The following is a 16581-nucleotide window of genomic DNA, read 5'->3' as shown; positions in this document are numbered from 1 at the left end:
AATCCTTTGAGGGAAGAAAATTATTTCTAATATTTTAATCCAGCTATGTATGTAAAAAGAAGTCTTTTTCATATTTTATCTAGTATTTCTGTATGATTGGAGTATGAGTCAAACATCTCAGTATAAATAAAAAGTTACATTTCAGTAATTTTTTTTCTAAAATTACAAAATGCCAGTGGTCAAAAACACTACTATTTCCAATTCTTTTTACTTTGTCAACATTATTACTTTTTGTACTTTTGAGAGAAGAGTTTGCAATCCAAAAAGAGCAGGAAGGAAGAGAGATTTACTCTATACCTATGAAATATTTATGTATCTATATATCAACAGTTGACCTTAGAATAACACAAGTTTAAACTGTATGAGTCCACTTATAGGTGGATTTTTTCAACCAAATACGGATTGAAAATATAGTATTTGTGGGATGTGAAACCCACATATGTGGAGGGCCGACTTTTCATATGCGAGCTCTGCAAGGTTGACTATGGGACCTGAGTATGTGCAGACTTTGGTATATGCAGGGCTTCTGAAACCAATACCCTACTAATACCGAGAGATGACTGTATATGTCTCTATATATCTACTCTATCATATATGTGTATGTGTGTATATATGTGTGTGTGTGTGTGTGTGTATATATATATATAATTCCTATATTACTTTCCTAGGGCTGTTATAAAAATTACTACAGACTGGATGAGTTAAACAACAAAAATTTATTTTCTCACACTTCTGGAGGTTAGAAATGTGAGGTCAAGGCATCAGATGTATTAATTTTACTCTAAAATTTCTCTCCTTGGCTTTTAGATAATCATTTTCTCATCTTGTCTTCTCGTGGTCTTTTTTCTGTGCACATGTATGTCTGTACCTAAATTTCCTCTTCAAATAAAGACACCAGTGATATTGGATTAGGACCCATACATGTGACCTTATTTTATTTTAGTTACCTCTTGAAAGTCTCCATCTCCAAATATAGCCACCTTCTGAGACACTGGGGTGGCAGGGGGCAGAGTATAGCACATGAATTTGGGGAAAAGATACAATTCAGCCTATAACATATTCAATATATCCTTCCCTGATCTGTATTATATAACTTGTATATATAGTACATATATAATTTAATACACATTTTAACCTCTTGATTAATTTTCTCACTGCAGAGAAAAGAAGACTTAAAGGAAAGCTTCAGGTGACTATCATTTTTGAAAGAGTAAGAATTGAGCCTGCCCTTAACACAATAATGAAGTAGAAATAAACTGACATAAGGAACAGTATAAAAAAGTTATCTTATGAGTCAAGATTTCAGTGTGATGTCATCATTTTTTCCAGGGATTAAATATTAGAATATATTGCATGCCCATATTGAGGTGGAATCATAAACTTATTTCAGACTTAATTATAATGGCTCATTTTCTCATGCCTTCCCCACCGAACTTGTATGTAGCTGGGGATTAAGCTGAAAATTTGCCTTTTCTGTATCTAGCATAGTTGCACCAAATCTGACCTTAATCCTAAAATTTCCTCTCTGTAATATCTTGTTTCCAAATCTGAGGTTCACATTGAATTTTCTCTTGTTAGAAATATAACTGGCCGGGAAGGGGAACATCACACACCAGGTCTATCACGGGGAGCGGGCAGTTGGGAGGGATTGCATTGGGAGTTATACCTGATGTAAATGACGAGTTGATGGATGCTGATGAGTTGATGGGTGCAGCACACCAACATGGCACAAGTATACATATGTAACAAACCTGCACGTTATGCACATGTACCCTAGAACTTAAAGTATAATAAAAAAAAAAAGAAAAAAAGAAAAAATAAATAACTGGCAAGGCCAACCAAAACCATTCATTCCATTCAGTTGCCTGTGAACAAGCTTGATTTGCTTTGTTATTAATATGGCTTTTGGGGGGTTAAGTAGAAAGTTGTTTTGTAAATATCCCTCAGTTTAAGTATATATAGTTTACATTTCCAAGTAAACTATAAATTCTCTGAGAAAGGCCCGGCATGGTGGCTTAAGCCTGTAATCCCAGCACTTTAGGAGGCTGGGATGGGTGGATCACTGGAGGTCAGGAGTCTGACCTGGCTAATGTGGTGAAACCACATCTCTACCAAAAACACAAAAATTAGCCAGGCATGGTGGTGCACGCCTGTAATCTCAGCTACTCAGGAGGCCGAGGCAAGTAATTAAACCCAAGAGGTGGAGGTTGCAGTGAGCTGAGATTGCACCACTGCACTCCAGCCTGGGTGACAGAACTAGACTGTCTCAAAAAAAAAAAAAAAAAAAAAAAAATTCTGAGAAAAGATCTGTGACTTCCATTCTCCCTTAGAGTAATTTTTAAGCACTCACAATTAGATGGTTATAACAACTATCAAAGGAAAACAATTCTTTTAGTAAATATTTTTCATCATTTTCTCCTTTCTAAGCCCTATGTGATGCACTAAAAACTGCAGAGGAAATCAACACGTTCTCTACCTCACAGCAGATTTCTTGGAGAGAGATGGGGAGGGGGGGAATTAGGGTTGCTAAATGTTGTCAACGTTGTAATATAACTCTCAAAGGGAGATAGTTACTGGGGAGGCAAAGTACTCAGGCTCAGATTTCAGGTTACCTAGATTTGAATTCTATCATTGCTTCTTTTATGATTTGCCCAAATTACTTAAGCTCTTTAAACCACAGTTTCCTCATTCTTAAGCTAGGAATAATAAATAGAACTTATCTCATAAAATTGTTATGAGGATTATAAGTGATTATGAAGTTGATTAAATTTCCCCAGTGCTTCATACAAAGAAAGGACTCAAAGGATATGCTAGTTCACAGTAGGGGCATAGAAGAAGATATCCCTCCTCTTCTGGAATATAGGGTATACGTAACTGACCACTACAAAATTGAAGATAGACTAGAGAAAAGTTAAAAATGAAGAATCTAATAACTCTTTAGCCAAGAGAAAATGAAACATGAGGGAAAAGGAGAAGCTCCAAATGAGGTCCACATTTGTCATGGCCACTGAGTGGTGTTGCTGCTCAGGCAGAGGAAACCCAGAAGGAGGAGTCATTCTGTAGTTAGAGAGCACTTAATGAGATAATATTAGAGATAACTGAGGTTGAGTTGTTGGTACATATCTAGGTGCAAAGTCTCCATAAGTCTGGAATTTTGAATAGTTTTCTGGAGTCATCTGGTTATTGTAAAAGCCAAGAGAATTGGTGAGATCACAGAATAAAATAATGATCAATAAGAGGGAAGGGAAGAGAGGCAAGAATGGGACACTGGGAAGCACACACACTTAATTAAGGTTTGGTAAGGTGAAAGGTATCAGCAGAGAATGTAAAGGTGAAATAATGAGAGAAATAGGAGGACATCAAGGAGAAAGTCATGTTTTGAAAAAAACAAAAAGGATACATTTTCAAGAAAGACTTTGTCAATAGTTTAAATGTCACAAAATAGTAGAGTATAATGACAATTTAAAAAAACAAAATCTATTGCTTGTGTTAATTAAATAACTAGTAACCTCGGCTGCAGCAGTTTCAGTAGAGTAATGAGAGTTTACACCAAACTGCAGCAGTGGAGTGAAAATAAGTGGGAGGCAAGAAGAGTGAGGAAGTGGAGGACAGTCTTATTTATTTATTTATTTATTTATTTATTTACTTATTTATTTTTTAATAAAAATATTTTCCAAAGCTGTCTTTTTTGGAACTTCCAACATGTCTGCTTAAGAGCTTGTCTAAGTTGAATTCATTCGTACTTCTTGAACCTAATTAGTTTCTTTTTGTTGTTGTTGTTTTTTTTTTTCTGAGATGGAGTCTTGCTCTCTCACCCAGGCTGGAGTTCAATGGCGCAATTTTGGCTTACTGCAACCTCCTCCTTCTGGGTTCAAGCAGTTCTCCTGCCTCAGCCCAATTAAGTCTAAAGACGCTGCATATATTGGCAGGGAAAACCTAAAACACAAAGTCAAAATTCCAGTTATCTCCCTTCAGTGCTCAAATCAACAGTTCATTTGCTGCAAGGAATGGGAATCTGGACTCCAGGGAGAAGAATAGAGTTTTAGGAGGAGAGTTCTCGTAAAACTAATAGAAAGAGGGTTCTTTGAGATACCAAGGATTTGCAAGATTTTATTTACAGTGGAATGTTAGTTTCAGACAGGCCAGGAGAAATAGGTCTATTAAAGGAAAGCAAGAGTAGTTGGCCAAAGGAAACAATTTGCATTGGAGCCTGAAATTAAATATAGTAATGACCATGTGAGAGACCCATTTGACTCAAGTACTTCAAAGCATTGCCAGTGTTAGTTTCTGTTCCATAATCAAGTGGGGAAAAAGTGAAATGTCTTTGAAGAGCATTTCCTGTAGGTGACCTTTGAGGAGGTCCTGAAAATTCCAAACCTACAAATATTAATGGCAAAGAATAAAAATTTATGTAAAATATTTTTAAAAATCTTTCTAAATGGCAAGATGTTATATATTATCATTGTTAAAAGACAAACAAATTGAGAAACATCATTAGAATTATATGCAGCAGACAAAATGGTCACTTTTTTTTTTTTTTTTTTTTTTTTTGAGATGGAGTCTCGTTCTGTTGCCAGGCTGGAGCACAGTGGCGTGATCTTGGCTCACTGCAACCTCCAACTCTTTGGTTCAAGTGATTCTTCTGCCTCAGCCTCCCGAGTAGCTGGGATTACAGGCACATGCCACCACCCCAGCTAATTTATGTATTATTAGTAGAGATGGGGTTTCACCATGTTGGGCAGGATGGTCTCGATCTCCTGACCTTATGATCTGCCCGCCTCAGCCTCCCAAAGTGCTGGGATTACAGGCATGAGCCACTGCACCCGGCCAAAAGGTCACTTTTTAAACTTAAAAATTATTAAGAAAACAGTGAAAACTTAATAGTTAAAAGAGTAGAAGATAGGGACAATTACTACACAGAAAAAGATAAACAACAGAGAAAGATAAATAAATTGCCAGTGAATATGTAAAAAGATTCTTAGCACCAGTGGTAGTTCAAATCCAAATAGCACTGAGTTAGCATTTTTAAACTAATAAATTGGCAAAACTTGTAGTTGATAAAACCCAGTGCTGTTAAAATCCTGAGAAAAAGGGCTATGCTCATGCAGCCTTGGAGCATGTGCACATTGATGAATTTTTTGGCGTAAAAATTAGTGGTTTCTATTAAAATCAGCAGTGTAATTCACAATCGCTAAGACATGGAATCAACCTAGGTGCCCATCAACAGTGAATTGGATAAAGAAATGTGATACATATATGCCATGGAATACTTTGCAGCCATAAAAAAGAATAAAATCATGTCCTTTACAGCAACATGGATGCAGGTTGACGCCATTAGGCTAAGCAAATTAACACAGGAATAGAAAACCAAATACCACATATTCTCACTTATAAGTAGGAGCTAAACATTAAGTACACATGGGCACAAAGACGGAAACAATAGAAACTGGGGACTACTCGAGGGTAGAAGGAGGGAGGGGGTAAAGGTTGAAAACCAACTACTATGCCTAGTACCTGGGTGATTGGATCAATCATGTAGCAAACCTCAGCATTACACAACATACCCATGTAACAAACCCGCACATGTACCCACTGTATCTAAAATCAAAAGTTGAAATTATAAAAAATAAAAAAATAAAATCAACAATGTTTATTTCTCTCACACAGCAATCACTATGATGTATTTGGAATAATATATGCATACGGATGTTCATTGCAGTTGTTGTTTGCAAGGGCAAAGTGAAAACAATCTGAATAACCATCAGTATGACAGAGAGTAAGTAATTAATGGTACGTCTATACAATGCCTCATGCAGTCACCACTGACAGCATGGGAAAGAGATACATCTATTATGTACCACTAAGACATATGATTGCGTGATAAATGCAAGGTTCATGAATAAATAGTATGTATACTAGTATAGCATAGTTCTTTCTAAGAAAGAAAGAAACCATAACACATACAAGAATGGACAAGAAATTATTAACAATAGCTAAATTTGGTGATAAGACTGTAGGTAGTAAAAAGCCAGACTTTCATTTCTCATTTTAAACCCAATGAGTTATTTAAATCTAACTCTACTGCATTCATTATCTTTATAATAAAATAAATATATATAACAATGAAACATAGTTTTTAAGTATTTGGGATATAAATTAAACATTAATATATTACTCCTCTTAAACTTTGTACTTTAGTATTCCAATTCTCTGTGAGAACTCTGAAAGCTTCATCTTCCACAGTTGAGGTAATTCTCTGGTGTCTTATTTTGTTATTTTCTTGCCCTGAGATTAGCAATGTCAGATCTCCAAACTGCTAATTCTTCTCTTTGGCAGATCAAATACTTCCTCTTAAAAAAATTAATTTTTTAAAATGTATTTCATAGGATTTTTGTTCTCTCTCTCTGTGCATATGTGTGTGTGTCTGATTAGTCTTCATTCTCTTAAAATAGTTAGTCCTGATAGACCTCTTTCTTCAAAATTTGTCTCAGTTCTTTGGCAGTTTGCTCTTACCTTATAATTAAAGATCAATTTCTGACTTGTCTTGTTCTAGAAAACCTCAATGGAAATTACAGCAAGCTGAATAGGATATTAATTAAAAACATAAACCTGGTGAAACCTGAACGTAGAGGCTTCAACCCAAAGATGCTTCCTATAGTTGACATGGCCATTCATTCCTTTAAACCATCTATTTTTCTTTTGAATTACATTACCTTTAATTCTGTAAATTAGATGTTATATAGCATGAGGAAAACTGCTGTGAATAATTATAATACTCATTGCTGAATGATGTGACTTCTTCCACAAAGCTAGGCTATTTCTGAGGGAAATTGTACAATTAGATCTTTAGGTATTGTGACTTGTTTTGGAAATCGTGGTGGCCCTCCAGGGAGCTAATGAATCTTTAATTATTTAGAGGTTCACATGAGACCCCTTACAGATATAAGCACATTGGCTCTGTAGCTAAGGGAACATTTAAAAACAGTAACATGAAATGTGTCAGACACACAGGAAAGATGAAGAAGCAAATAGAAGCTAATGCAAACAGAGGAACTGCCAGCTGTCTGTGGCACTCTGTAGCTCTCTCTGTCAGTATTTGGTTGGCAATGTAGACATAGTGAATGACTGCAATTACATATGTTAGGCTCATTCTGAAATGCGGGAACCTTTTAAATTTTCATGTAGAAGCCTGACAAGCAAACTACGTCTAGGATATACTTTGATAACTTTGAGTTGAGAGCCAAATTTTTTGAAGGTAAACCATCTCCCTGTTTTAAAGTAGTGTTTAAAATTATAAAAATATTAATACATCTGTAATATGAAATATTTAGATACAAATACTACAAATGCAAATGATTTTTTTTCACTTCTGCATCCATCTTTTCTCTTCTCCCTTTAGGGAAAACACTTTTGTGTAAAGGCCTCCAAAATATATGTAGAGGTGTGTGTATATGTATACATATAATGCATAACCAAACAAATGAAATATCCTAAACATATGGACCTGAAAATTGCTTATTAAATTTGGACTGAACATATAGGCATAAATGTGGTTCAGAACTGTCCAGTTGAAGCAACTTCACTTTGTTAGGTCAACAAAAGTTGGGGACACTAAGATCTACTCCTCTGATTTTGTTCTAGCATTATCTTAATGGAAATGTTTACTGAAATGGAAATACATGTAGTGGACATCGTAGTGGTATCTCAAGCATTCAGTGTTCCCTGCTCTCACACACACCTAATCAAACAATGAATTTCTCAGCTTCACAATGTTTAAGTGACATGAGTCCCATGCCCAATTCTTGGTCATTGTAATTGGTGCATGAAGGAGCATGTGCCTTCTGCTAATCAAATCAGAATGAAGTACAACTTTTTCATTCCATGATTGAAGAGGGAAATGCTTTTTTTCCCAAATGCAGCAGAGGAAACACGAGGTACTAGGAGTGGAAGTTGTCTACTCATGACATGATATTTCAAGCCATAGAATAAAACTGAGACCTAATTTCTTAGTCTTTTCAGATTGTTATACCCAAATATCACAGCCTGGGTGGTTTATGAACAACATAAATTTATTTCTTACAGTTCTATATGCCAGGAAGTCCAAGATCAAGGTGTCAACAGATTCAGGGTCCAGTGAGGACTTTTTCCTGGTTCATAGCTGTCTTTTTGCTGTGTCCTTACATGGTGGAAGGGGCAAGGAAGTTCTCTGAGGTCTCTTTTATAAGGGCACTAATCCCATTCATGAGGGCTCTGTCCTCATGACCTAATCATCCCCCGAAGACCCACTGCCAAATATCATTACACTAGCGAATAGATTTAAACATACAAATTTTGGGGGGATACAAACATTCAATCTATACCACTTAAAGTAGAGTGAAGAAACAGGGGGGACAAGAAGCATTTATTTTGTGTCATTATTAAACTTCTACATTAAACTATCTTGAGCCTATACTATTGTTCAAAATCTCTTTATTATATGACCCAGTTTGAATTTTGCTTTTTATTGTTTGCAACCAAAATTAACCTAATACATTAAAATGTACTATAATGTTAAGTCATAATTCGTCTGTACTAGTAGTATTTGCTAGAGTGTTTAGGGGAATATTTGCTTGTTAACTTTTTAATAAATATAACATGCCATGTTCAAATACATTTGGAAAATACTGAGCATTTCATACTTTTAGAGACTCAAAACAGGCAGCACATTTTTTAAAAATAAAAATAAAACCAAATAGCATTGCATTTGGAGAATGGTATAAAAAAAGATAATCTGATAAACTGGAGTTATCAGAACTCAGTGGATACTATGTGTTAGACACTATTATAAGCCATTAAACATTTTACAAGCTTGATACCTAAGTTAAAAATTAATAACCCAAAGACTTATTGGAAGAGAAGAGTTGACACATTTTTTATTATATTAATGACATAAAAATATCATAAAAGTTAACCTCATTATATACAACAAATGAATGAACATAAATAATATTAAATAACTATTAGAAAGTCTCTCTGATTAAGCACAGAAATAGGCAGTGCTTTTGACCAATAAATGGAGGACATACATTATTTTCAAATACCAAACAAAAAGATTCTAAATGTAAAGGTTTTAGACCCAAAATATGTTAGTCAATTCATGACAGCAGAAATTCAGCAGGTCATATTTTTGGGGTAATGTAAATGACAATAGAAATCATGGACTAAAGTGTAATAAACAAATAATATCTAGGCAGGTGGAAATTTTATTAAGATCTGTTAAATTAACTTCTGGACTAGAGCAAAAATCAAACTAAAATTCCTCAGGGAGTCAGGAAGGGTCAAATGGAGAAGCAGGGGGATTGAGGCAAAAACCCTAAATTATACCAATATTATCTCTCTCTTTTTTTTTTTTTTTTTTTTTTTTTTTTGAGACAGGATCTTGCTCTGTTACCCAGGCTGGAGGGCAGTGGTGTGATCATAGTTCACTGCAACTGTGACCTTCTAGGCTCAAGGGATCCTGCCACCTCAGCCTCCTGAGTATCTGGGACTACAGACCCTCACCACCACCACACCTGTCTAATTTATTTATTTATTGTAGAGATGAGGTCTCATTTTGTTGCCCAGGCTGTCCAGTATTATCTTAATGTTATAGAAAAAAAGTAATTCTGGCCATATGTAGGTATTATTGTTTGCAGTGGAATATCATTTCAGAAATTTGTGCCAAACATAAAATTAGTTTTCTAGTAGTAAAAAGTAATTAAACTCTATAAATTATTATTACCCCTAGTATACTGGGAAATAAGCACATGTTCCAAATGGAAAAACTTGGGATGTCTAATGAGATGCTGTTTTCTGTCGTAGAAAATCTATGTAAAATGTTATTCCTCACGTGTAAACTATTGATATTTGAGACAGCACATATTAACACTTCAAGGAGTAAAATAAATGTGTTGATTATATCCACAGTTTTCATATTTATTAATTATATGTTTCTTTTTTAATGTAATGCCTATTGAAAAACTGTAAATGGTTGTTTCTTAAAATTGAAAAATACTGCCTAAGATTTTCCTATATATTTCCATATTTCACTTTTCCTGTGAGGTTAGAATGAACACTTTTAGCTAAGACATTTAGGCCTCCAAATCCTAAACCTTTTAGAATGTTAGTTTATTACTTGGGTTTTACCTAAATTATTTTCTGCTGATTCAAGAACCTGAGGTCTATCCAGTTACATTTTTATTTTTTTATTTTTGTTTTTATTTTTTGAAACAAAGTCTCTCTCTGTTGCCAAGGCTGGAGTGCAGTGGCATGCTCTCGGCTCACTGCAACCTCTGCCTCCCGGGTTCAAGTGATTCTCCTACCTCAGCCTCCAGAGTAGCTGGGATTACAGGCGCATACCACCACGCCCAGCTAATTTTTGCATTTTTGGTGGAGATGGGGTTTCACTATGTTGGCCAGGCTGGTCTCAAACTCCTAACTTCAGGTGATCTGCCCGCCTCAGCATCCCAAAGTGCTGGGATTATAGGTGTGAGCCATCATGCCCGGCTGTATCCACTTACATTTTTAAGACCAGCCAGGCTTAATATATCTTTGTTCTTTAGCTCAATTCAATTTGTTGAATTTTGTCCATTGTACTTCATGTGACACAGAATATATCTTAATTTAAAAAGACATATGTTTGTTGAGCTATCTGTTACGTTTGTATATCTCGAAATTTTAAGAATATAAACCACAGAAGCCAATTATGGCTGACATTAACAATAAATAGGTTTATCACAGAAATAGTGGGGAGCTTGTGGAACTGTTGAGAAGGCTAGAAAGCCAGATCAAAGCTAGGCAGCCAGGAAATGTACCCCAAACCATGCTGTAGAACTCATCCAGGGAGGAAACCACTGTCACCACCAGTAAGAAGTAATGCTGAAGCTGCAGAGAGCAGCAATTGCAGCAATTGCTCAATCCTAGACTAACTGGGAAGCCACCAGCTCCACTCCCACTTGTTCGCTGTGCAACAGATATTGTAGCAGCTGCTACATGGCCTCCACCAGAAACAAGAAAAAGCATCACTGAATCTGCTTCTTTTTTTTATTAATTCTGAAGTCAAAATTCAGCACTGGCAAACAGATTGGCAAAACCTAAATCATATGCTTATACCTTAGCTGCAAAGGAGGCTGAGAAAGCAAGCATTTGGCATTTTAGCTTCTAAAACAGGAGGTGGTTTCTTGTTTCCGTCAAAACTGATAGGCTGAGGAATTCCTCAAACACAGAAACAACATCAAATAATAAATATTGATGCTTTAACTTGCTCAATATCAATATAAACTTTCTCTTTTTAAAGTAAACACAAAGACCCAGGATTCCTTATAACAGAGTGCAACTATTTCTCTAGTAATTGAACATGTACCTACAATCTCTTGAACAGTGAAACAATAAAAATTCTCCATCACAGCATGTACTCTGAGTCTAAGAATTCTGGGTGATGTCCATTCCTCTACGAAGTTCTTCAGTATACTCTCTTGACATTCTGCCATATATCATTTAAAAATTAAGTTAATCACCCTCAATAAGCCCTGTTTTAAAAAGAGGGATAAATGAAGAGGAAAGAAGGAAACTTGTTAAGATACATAAGTATGCACAAGACAATACAAGAGAAACAATGTGTTTGGATGTCAAGGCTCTCCTTTCTACAAGTGGCCACCAGGTCACTGTTGGCATCTATGGCCATATGCCCTCAGCTAACACCTCTGCTAGTCAGGGTTTTACCTTGTGAGATGACCCAATATTCATTCCTGACAGAAAAATGTCCTCGATAATCTATTTGTGTGAGCATGCCATGGTCATTGTTAATTTCTTTCATTTTAAAAAAATAGACTCTATTTTTTGAGCAGTTTTAGCTTTGTGGAAAGATCGAGCAGAAAGTACAGAATTCTCACCTTTATCCCACCCCCAGTTTACATTAGGGTTCACTCTTTGTGTGGTACAGGTCTATGAGTTTTGCAAAATGCATAATGTTAACTACCCATCATTACATTATTACCAAAGTATTTTCAATCCCCTAAAAATCACCTATTTCAGAACTATTTATCTCCCTACCCATCCCCAAACCCCTGGCAACCACTGATCTTTTGTTGTTGTTATTGTTACTTAGTTTTTATTTCATAATCATAAACTTAGCTCTGCAATCCAGCTAGGCATGGAAGGGAACCAGGAAAACGTGGAACCCAAAGGGAACTGCAGCGAGAGCACAAAAATTCTAGGATACTGCACGCAAATGTGGTGGAGGGGTGCTCTCCTGAGCTACAGAAGGAACGATCTGGTGGTTAAAATAAAACACAAGTCAAACTCATTAGAATTGTCCACAGTCAGCAATGGTGATCTTCTTGCTTGTCCTGCCATTCCTGGACCCAAAGTGCTCCATGGCTTCCACAATGTTCATGCCTCCTTTCACCTTGCCAAAGGCCACATGCTTGCGCCCAACCACTCAGTCTTGGCAGTGCAGATGAAAAACTGGGAACCATCTGTGTTGGGTCCAGTATTTGCCATGTACAAGATGGCAGAACCTGTATGCTTTAGGATGAGGTTCTCATCATCAAATTTCTTCCCATAGATGGACTTGCCACCAGTGCCATTATGGCATGTGAAGTCACCACCCTGACACATAAACCCTGGAATAATTCTATGAAAGCAGGAACCCTTATAACCAAATCTTTTCTCTCCAGTGCTCAGAGCACGAAAGTTTTCTGCTGTCTTTGGAATCTTGTCTGCAAACAGCTTGAAGGAGACGCGGCCCCAGGGCTTGCCGTCGATGGTGATGTCGAATAACACGATGGGGTTGACCATGGCTGACAGTACAGGACTCCCAGTGGCGGCGGCATCTGCAAAGATAACCACTGATCTTTTTACTGTCTTTATAGTTTTGCCTTTTCCAGAACGTCATATAGTTGAAATCACAGTATGTACCCTTTTCAGACTGGCTTCTTTCACTTAGCAAAATGTATTTGTCTTTTCTGTGTCTTTTTGTGGCTTGACAGTTTTTTCCTCTTATCACCGAATAATATTCCACTGTATGAATATACCAGTTTTAAGGTCAAAATTTACTACCCATGCAACAGTGTAGCCGCATTTTAAATTTTAAATTTAAAATTTTTGACTGTTCGTCTAAAGGTCTCAGGTATCCTTAAAGGCCAGATAGAAGTCTCTCATCCTCTAATGAAGGATGGATCGTAAAATGGAATACTGCTAAGAATCTCCCCTTGGGTATTAATTCTGCAAAAACCCAGAATCTCAGAGACAAGAGACAAGTATTTGGAGTGGATCATTAGATGTAATGAAAAAAGAAGTCACTTCAACATTCATAACAAAGATCAAAGATTGTTGTATATTTTATATGGGAGACACCAGACAAGCTTATACTTAGTTACTAGCTCAGAAGATACACCACCACATCCTCTAGCATGAGTACAACCTTTTAAGCCATTGTTTCCAGCTGGCACTGTGATTGAGTCTTTAATAAAATATTCGCCATTCTATAATAATAATTTTGGTCAGTGATAGGATAAATGGTGGACCGGGTAAATCCAAGAAATACTACTCATTTGTTATACAACAAACTCTTTGAATACAAGCAATGTAGAACAGGATATTATGGCAGTATGTACAAAGCACTCAATGTACCAATGGAGAGTGGTGATCAGAGAAACATGATGTCAGGTAAAGCAAATGTAATTCAAGGATAAATGTAGATTCTATTTACAAAATTCCCTGTTGCCTTTATCATAGGGGAGCACCAGTAAAATCAATGAGTCTGACAAAAGGTGACTGTTTATTCACCCAGGATATGTTATTGTGTGCTTAGCCTTGGTCCTTGTTGCTTGTATGTTGGACACCCAATAGTCTTGACAGCTAAATGGGCTTTGGTAAGGGACAGTGATAAAGTTCAACATGTTGCTAAACCTATGTGTATTCTCTACTACTAGCACCAATGTTGCTGTTTATTAGCCTTCTGAGCAAGCAATGTAGTGCCTGGTTAAAGAGGTTGTTTCATACCCTTATATCTATTTGATAACCTTCCTGATGATAGTTTGGTGAGCATTCATATTAAGCACAAATATTCTTACACTTCGGCTCATTTTCTGTGGTTCATCTACGTATTTTTTCCCCAAAACTCATTGTCACCAGTCTTACAATCTGTCCTTCCAAGTCCCTAATAATCTTTTTTTTTTTAAGGGAGTTTTGCTCTGTTGCCCAGGCTGGAGTGCAGTGGCGCAATTTTGGCTCACTGTAACTTCTGCCTCCTGGATTCAAGAGATTCTCCTGCTTCAGCCTCCCAAGTAGCTGGGACTACTGGCGCACACCACCACACCTGGATAATTTTCATATTTTTGGTAGAGATGGAATTTCACCATGTTAGCCAGGCTGGTTTCAAACTCCTGACTTCAGGCGATCCACCTGTCTTGTCCTCCCAAAGTTCTGGGATTATAGGTGTGAGCCACCAGGCCTAGCCCCGAGTCCCTAATTATCTAGACAACTTATTAGCTGCCACATATAAATCAATAACATCTCTTCTTCTAGACATCATGGACAACCAATTACATAGGCTGAATTTCTTTTAAAATTGCGTTCAAGTAGGTTATAATGCATAAGCAATCTACTTTTGGCTGTTACCGTGATGTTGTACAGTAACTTCTGTAAATCAGGCTGAATTTTTCCCTCACTAATCAACTGGCCATAGAGAACTTCCCATGAAGACATTGGTATAGATTCTATTATTCCTTCCTGCTGATGAAGCAGGATAGTTATTTGGAAAACACTTATTTCATGATAAGCAGCTCAGTGGTCATTTTTTTTTTTTTTTCCATTGGTAGGATTTCAGTTTCTACAATGGTCCAGGATCAATCAAGAGTTGTTTAAAGAAAACATTTATTTTGTAAAAGAAAGAAGCATTTTGTTCCAAATCCTAAGAACCATAGTAGTGGTGTGTCAGGTTCTATTGCATCTGGATATAAAAACAAAGGGGCACAATATTCCTGACCAGTTGGAAATTATTATCTTGATCTCAATCCCATCAAAAGGTGGCAGCATGACAAGTCATAAAGTAAAAGGACCAGGTGATAAAATGAGGTCTCCAAAATCCAAAGCATCAAAGTTCTCGATTAGTGGTCAGGGCTGCAAAGTGCCATAATTTTTCACTTTGGAAGGCATATCTTGACCCTTCAAGGGAGGTGTGTCCCAGACATTAGCAAAAATAATATATTTTATTTATATTTCTAACAAAGTATGTTAGAAGATTACCCGGCAAGCAAGGGCAACCATAAGATTTTAAATCAAAGAGAATATCAATAGAAATGGTCATAATAAAAATTAACATAATGTAACTCTAATGCAAGAAAACAAATTACTCAGTGTGAAGCTAATAACGAGAGAACTATTGGAAAATTCATATTGACAAGTCCATATATTATGATGCATAATTAATCATGTTAGATTATCCTAGTTAAGATGTGCTTGGTTGAAATAGAAAACCTTACTAATATAGTGACATAACATAGTGATATTTGATTTTCACTCAACAAGAAGTCTTAAGACAGTTGGTCCCAAGAGTTTGCTTGGTATCTCGGTAGTGTCTTGAAAACCTAGTTTCTTTTCATTCTTTTTTTTTTTTTTTTAATCTTACACATTTTTGAGTTTATTCTAGAAAAATAAAAATGTATAAAGATCTAGTTAGACTACTGTGGTCAGTAAGAATAGGCTAAATAATTTATAGTAAATCCATTTGATATTATGTATACATTAATGCTGAAATATTTGACACAGAAAGATATTCACCATTTAAATTCAAAAAGCAACTTAAGTGGAGGGTAAAAACAGTATAATCAGGATAAGCAAGTAAAATAAAATGTGTACTGAGAGTAGACTGAGAAAGTCTACGAAGATATACAGCAAAGCATGATCAACCTTCTCCTTTTTGCTTACCTATAACTCTACAATGTGTGTATATTACCTGTTTGCTTTTAATAGTTCTTTGACTTAATTTATAGAGTTCTATGCTCTTATTATCAGTTCCTTGATTTTACCTGAGTCCTAGAGTTCTTAGCTGTTTTTAGTATCCTTTACTTTAAAGCTCTGTCTCCACTAATTTCCTGGCAATTCAGTAATAATTACATTAAGGTAATAACCCTCTGAACCAATTTTATAAGCAAATAGATAAAATTTATATCTTTAGGGTAATTCCAATAGATAATTCCTGCATTTCTACAATGTGCATATATTACCTGTATATTGTTTGTTTTCAATAGGAGTTCATGGAATTTGAAATCAGTAGGAAAATCCTCATTACAAAACAACAGCATTTTAATTGAATTTTCTAAGTGATCATTTCCAGTTGTTCAAATGCACCTGTTCAAATCAAAGTTCATCATTTTGTTTGGAACAACTTTTGTTTGAGAATCAAATGGTCATGTAATTGAGAAAGCAAATAAGCATATAATGACAGAAAAGTAAGTGGCAAAATAATCACAATCTTTGTTCCACGGGCTACTGCAGTACAATAAATAAAATGATAGTTAACCAAAATCACCTTTATTTTCGTCTTCAAAGAAGAAGTTC

At 35.9% G+C, this 16581-nt stretch overlaps 1 pseudogene; it reads right to left on the bottom strand.

Moving 5' to 3' along the window:
* Window positions 1-12322: 12322 nt before the first annotated feature.
* Window positions 12323-12816, bottom strand: LOC702399 (peptidyl-prolyl cis-trans isomerase A-like; annotated as a pseudogene).
* Window positions 12817-16581: the final 3765 nt, after the last annotated feature.

The sequence above is a fragment of the Macaca mulatta genome, chromosome 6, assembly GCF_049350105.2.
Source record: "Macaca mulatta isolate MMU2019108-1 chromosome 6, T2T-MMU8v2.0, whole genome shotgun sequence".
In the NCBI taxonomy this organism is placed as follows: domain Eukaryota; kingdom Metazoa; phylum Chordata; class Mammalia; order Primates; family Cercopithecidae; genus Macaca; species Macaca mulatta.
This window is presented reverse-complemented; position numbering and strand designations above follow the sequence as displayed.